This window comes from Salvelinus alpinus, chromosome 1, assembly GCF_045679555.1.
Source record: "Salvelinus alpinus chromosome 1, SLU_Salpinus.1, whole genome shotgun sequence".
NCBI classification, from domain to species: Eukaryota; Metazoa; Chordata; class Actinopteri; order Salmoniformes; family Salmonidae; genus Salvelinus; species Salvelinus alpinus.
The window spans coordinates 47,916,864-47,922,863 of NC_092086.1; positions in this window are offsets into that span (position 1 = coordinate 47,916,864).

Consider the following 6,000-nt stretch of genomic DNA (forward strand, 5'->3'; position numbering starts at 1 on the left):
GTGCAAACAATAATAGAGCAAGGAAAAAACAAAAGGTTCAAAAGAGGTGCAATGGGGACATCTAGTGACAAAAACCAGAACAGTCCTGGCCAAAACCTGACACCATGATGATGTTGCTCATTGGTTTAGATGGACAGTAGTGTCACGCCCTGACCATAGAGAGCCTTTTTATTCTCTATTTTGGTTATGTCGGGGTGTGACTAGGGTGAGTAATCTAGGTTGTTTTATTTCTATGTTGGCCTGGTATGGTTCCCAATCAGAGGCAGCTGTTTATCGTTGTCTCTGATTGGGGATCATATTTAGGCAGCCATTTCCCCACTGTGTTTTGTGGGATCTTGTTTATGTGTAGTTGCCTGTGAGCACTCCATAGCTTCACGTATCGTTTGCGTTTTTTAAATTGTTTTGTGCGTTTCACAAATAAAAAGATGTTGAACCCATATCACGCTGCGCCTTGGTCCGAATGTTATTTTGACGATCGTGACAAGTAGTCTCTATCGTGGAGATGCACTGATGCCTATGGTATATGGCCTAGCTGCTGCTGTGTAATATATAGAGCATAAGAGGTTAAGATAAATGTTAGTCAGTATATTGGATCAGGCTGGGTTCACCGTGCGTTGCAGTATTAGTGCATCTGCCGGCTTGACATCCATCATGTTCTCCACATGCACTATTAAACCCCTACTCTAACCTCTAGTTCCCAAAGGAACCTATATTCCCCTACGGATTTATGTGGATAGTGAAGCTAAAACTCTTAATTTGGCTCGGTACTCCAGCATTTTGGATTTAAGATCAAATATTTTATATGAGGAGACAGTACAGAATGTCACCTTTATTTGGAAGATATTTTCATACATATCTGCATTACATATGTGTTTTTCTGTGGATAATGAGAAAGTTACAGACGCACAAAGACGATACCCCCAAAACATGCTAACCTCTCACCATTACCAATACGAATAACAGGGGAGGTTAGCATTTTTGGGGGGGTATGATATTTTTGCCTCTTTTGCATCATTATTCACGATTCATTAATGATTATCCATAATCATGGTAGCATCCACATTAATAAAGAAATGTTCAGAAACATATTCCATTCTTATTTACAGTTGAAGTCGGAAGTTTAAATACACTTAGGTTGGAGTCATTAAAGCTTGTTTTTCAACCACTCCACAAATTTCTTGTTAACAAACTATAAGTCGGTGAGGACATCTACTTTGTACATGACACAAGTAATTTTTCCAACAATTGTTTATAGACAGATTATTTCACTTATAATTCACTGTATCACAATTACAGTAGGTCAGAAGTTTACATACCATGTTGACTGTGCTTTTAAACAGCTTGGAACATTCCAGAACATGTCATGACCTTAGAAGCTTCTGATAGGTTAATTGACATCATTTGATTAAATTAGAGGTGTACCTGTGGATGTATTTCAAGACCATACCTTCAAACTCAGTGCCTCTGCTTGACATCATGAGAAAATCAAAAGAAATCAGCCAAGAAAAATTGTAGAGCTCCACAAGTCTGGTTCATCCTTGGAAGCAATTTCCAAACGCCTGAAGGTACCACGTTCATCTGTACAAACAATAGTACGCAAGTATAAACACCATGGGACCACACAGCCATCATACTGCTCAGGAAGGAGATGCGTTCTGTCTCCTAGAGATGAACGTACTTTGGTGCGAAAAGTGCAAATCACTCCCAGAACAACAGCAAATGACCTTGTGAAGATGCTGAAGGAAACATGTACAAAAGTATCTATATCCACAGTAAAACGAGTTCTATATCGACATAACCTGAAATGCCGCTCAGCAAGGAGGAAACCACTGCTCCAAAACCGCCATAAAAAAGCCAGACTACAGTTTGCAACTGCACATGGAGACAAAGATCGTACCTTTTGGAGAAATGTCCTCTGGTCTGATGAAACAAAAATAGAACCGTTTGGCCACAATGACCATTGTTATGTTTGGAGGAAAAAGGGGGTCTTGCAAGCGGAAGAACACCATCCCAGCCGTGAAGCACGGGGGTGGCAACATCATGTTGTGGGGGTGCTTTGCTGCAGGAGGGACTGGTGCACTTCACAAAATAGATGGCATCATGAGAAAGGAAAATTATGTGGATATATTGAAGCAACATCTCAAGACATCAGTCAGGAAGTTAAAGCTTGGTTACAAATGGGTCTTCCAAATGACCTCAATCCCATAGAAAGTTTGTGGGCAGAACTGAAAAAAGTATGTGCAAGCCAGGATGCCTACACACCTGACTCAGTTATACCAGCTCTGTCAGGAGGAATGGGCCAAAAAAAGGCTACCCGAAACGTTTGACCCAAGTTAAACAATTTAAAGGCAATGCTACCAAATACTAATTGAGTGTATGTAAACTTCTGACCCACTGGGAATGTGATGAAATAAATAAAAGCTGAAATACATTATTCCCTCTACTATTATTCTGACATTTCACATTCTTAAAATAAAGTGGTAATCCTAACTGACCTAAAATAGGGAATTTTTACTAGGATTATATGCCAGGAATTGTGAAAAACTGAGTTTAAATGTATTTGGCTAAGGTGTATATGAACTTCCGATTTCAACTGTATTTGTACAGTATATATATGTATCGAGTGGAGCAACCGGGGTCTCAAGCCAAGAAATTATATATTTTTTTATGAAAGATTACTTGTATTTTTATATTAAATTATGCCCAGCTCACGAGGCCCCTTGATGATGTGAGACTTGAGGCAATTGCCTCTTTTACCTAATTGTAAATCCGCCACTGGGCATCCCCCCCAACCAGCATGCAGAGAGACTTGTACTAAGAAAGTAACAAAGTGCAAGGCAGTTACTCACATTTCCCCCCGATTGATGTGCATGTCCATTAAAGTGACAGTGATGGGTATGTGGGTTAGTTGTGTGGGTGGGGAGGATGGGTAGGCCTACATCTAATTCACACACATCATTAAAGAGCCAACTGAAAAGCAATGGATGTCAAGGAGAGGAGGCGGTTAGGGTGGGTATAGGGTAGGACAACATTTCACCACAAATGAAGTCAGCTTCATAGTGAAGAGGCTAACAGTATATGTCATTAGAAGGCAGGAACCGAGCCTGCAGTCCAGCAGAACACTCCAGGGCTGCTACGATGAAGCTCGGCCTCCTCAGCAATTTGTACAACAACCAGTTCCCTGGCCTCACTCAATCCACAACAACGACCCGATGAGAGAAAGCCCCCAGGCAAAACTCCTACTGGCTGCTGCCACCATTGCTTGCTATTGCTGCTAATGATCATGTTTTCTTCATCCACACACAGCATATCTTTAGGGACAAACATATATGATAACACAGATAACATGTGTAACCTTTGTGCAAGGATGGAACACTGGTGAATGAAACATGAACAAGGGGTATATCATTGTTGTCATTGTTGAGCTGTTGGCTGTTCTAATAAAGAACAGGGCCCATTTTCTCTGGAATATAATCGAGAAAACATCATTGGAGCCATGTTGTAGGAATTTCAAAAAATCTCTGATGACATTTAGATCGCTGCCATCATGCCTTGTATGGGCTGATTGAAGCCCTTGCAGACAAAGGCACAGTGGTGTACAAAGTTGCTGAGGATGAAAAAGACAGGGGACTGTCATAAATGTCAGCGAATTTTGAGAGGCCGTGAACAATTGAAATTAGCATACTCTGGAGTCTAATCCATCTTTGACGAAAAAGCTACAAATATCTCTCACTTAATGTAGCCTAGTATAGGAGGACATGGGGGGAAAAGTTTTCATTTCATCATAACGGAATTGCTTTTTTTTTTGCAACGTGGTTCTTTTTTTTAGAGGCAATTTGTCTCCATCTGTCTGCAGGTGCGTCGTGTTTTTTCCTTCTCTTTTTGTATCGACCGTTTGGTAAAAATGTGTCTGCACTTCGGCAGAACAACCTACCAACGACTAAATGAAATAGCTTTAGCCTACTTTGCACGCAACCATTCAAAAAGAAATGTTAGTCTAACCGGAGAATGTTTGTGACAAACATTGTTGAAATGTTCTGCTGTCCAGTTAAAGTCAAAGATATGCAGTTTAAATAAGAAGCCCATGGCCATACAACCCAACATGTATGACTGCCCCTCATTCCATAGTAGCCTATACGTTACATGTTTTTGCCAGTGAGTATGTAGCCTTAATTATAAGATTTCTGTCTTCAAACCTTTTTGGTATAGCATAACATTTACAGTCGTGAGTCCATACATTTTCATACCGGTCCCCCGTGGGAATCAAACCCACAATCCTGGTGTTGCAAGCACCATGCTCTAACAAGTGAGCCACGTAGGACTTTGATATTGAGCTATAAGAGAAGCATCTCTATAGTATATAATGGGCATCCCAATGGTCTTTTAAAGGCAGGACCCTCATGTTGATGTTCCACTAACTTGGTGTGACCTACAACTGTTAGAGTCCTTCTGGGGCTTTTGACAAGGTCATAGTATAGGCATGCATTAAGCCTTCAGTTGTATGTGCCATGTTGAATTTGTTGTTTTGTTTAGCTGACCCAGTCGTTGTGCAGTCCAGCCAGGTGCTCCTTCCCCCTTGTAGTCTACACACAGTGATCTAGGCCTGAATGATTTTGAATGGCCACCGAAGACATCCTATTTCTGCGCTCCACAAAACTATATTAAGCACATCACCTTGCTGCCATCAAAATAGCCTGAGGGAGCTGCACTAAATTACAGTGAAATTAGTTTTTAGTTTTCTCTCTGTAGCTGTAATACAGTACGTTAGTTTAGGCCTATCTGTTGTTCTGGGGGCTTTGTTGTCACTAATAGGGCCTCCCTCTCCTTGGCCATGAGAGGTTCATAGGAGTAGTGACTGGCTAATTGTTTGGGTTTAGAACGATAGATGACTGATAAATATGGGATATCCCATAGTTGGCTTTGTGTTTTGTTATGGCATGTTGTGAAATGTCACTGCCCAGCTGCCATCCATAGTAACTGATTAGAATTGGCGGACTAAGTACGGTATAGAAAATGTACATACTGGTGATGAGTAATGATGTTCTTGTTTCCATATTGGGCTGTTGAGTACCTGTAATAATGTCAACCCCCCACTCTCTCTCTCTCACTCACTCGGTGGAAATCAAACCTGCCATGACACATTGTGACACACAACCACCCAATCTGTTTATGATGATGATAAGTGAAAATCATTCCCATCATGACAGTCATTACCGGCTATTATCATTATTATCATCATTATTTTGATGATCTCAGAGTGAAATGCAGAATGGCGTGTTTGTGCATGTGTGTACGCGAGTCCCAAGACTGGCAGCTCTTATAAGCTTGTATACCACAGGGGAGTGACTGGGATAAAAGCGTGGACTCAGGAGATGTCTCTCTCTCCCTCCCTCCTCGGGAAGGAACACTGTGGTATGTTATGTGAAGTACAGCAGGCTTCTACCATCCATTCCTCTGACTCTGTTTCCAATAGAGATGGAGTGACAGCAGGCAACAGGCTCATGTTTTTCTCTGCCTGTAAACCAGCTGGACCACAGACAGGCAGACGGACGGACGGGCAGACGGACAGACGGACAGATGGACGGACGGGCGGACAGACAGACAGACAGACAGACAGACAGACAGACAGACAGACAGACAGACAGACAGACAGACAGACAGACAGACAGACAGACAGACCAGCATGTTCTTAAAGTTCTGGGCAGCCTGGCTCTTCCATACATTATTTATCAATCCGATCATTAAAAACTATTTTTCTCCTTCCTCCTCTTATCTCTTTCCATCTTCTGGCATTGCACCTCCTCTTCTCTCTCCTCCATCTTTCACAGTCCATTAGCTGCTGTACTCTCTTCCCACTCTCCCCTCAATCTTGGTCCCTCGACTGCAATGCTCAGGATCTTCCTCTCACCCATAATGCCTGTGGTTCTTTCCCTCGACCTTGGTATGTCCCTGACCCTCGCTATAGCGTGCGTGATTTCACCGCTGGTGGCTCATACTTTA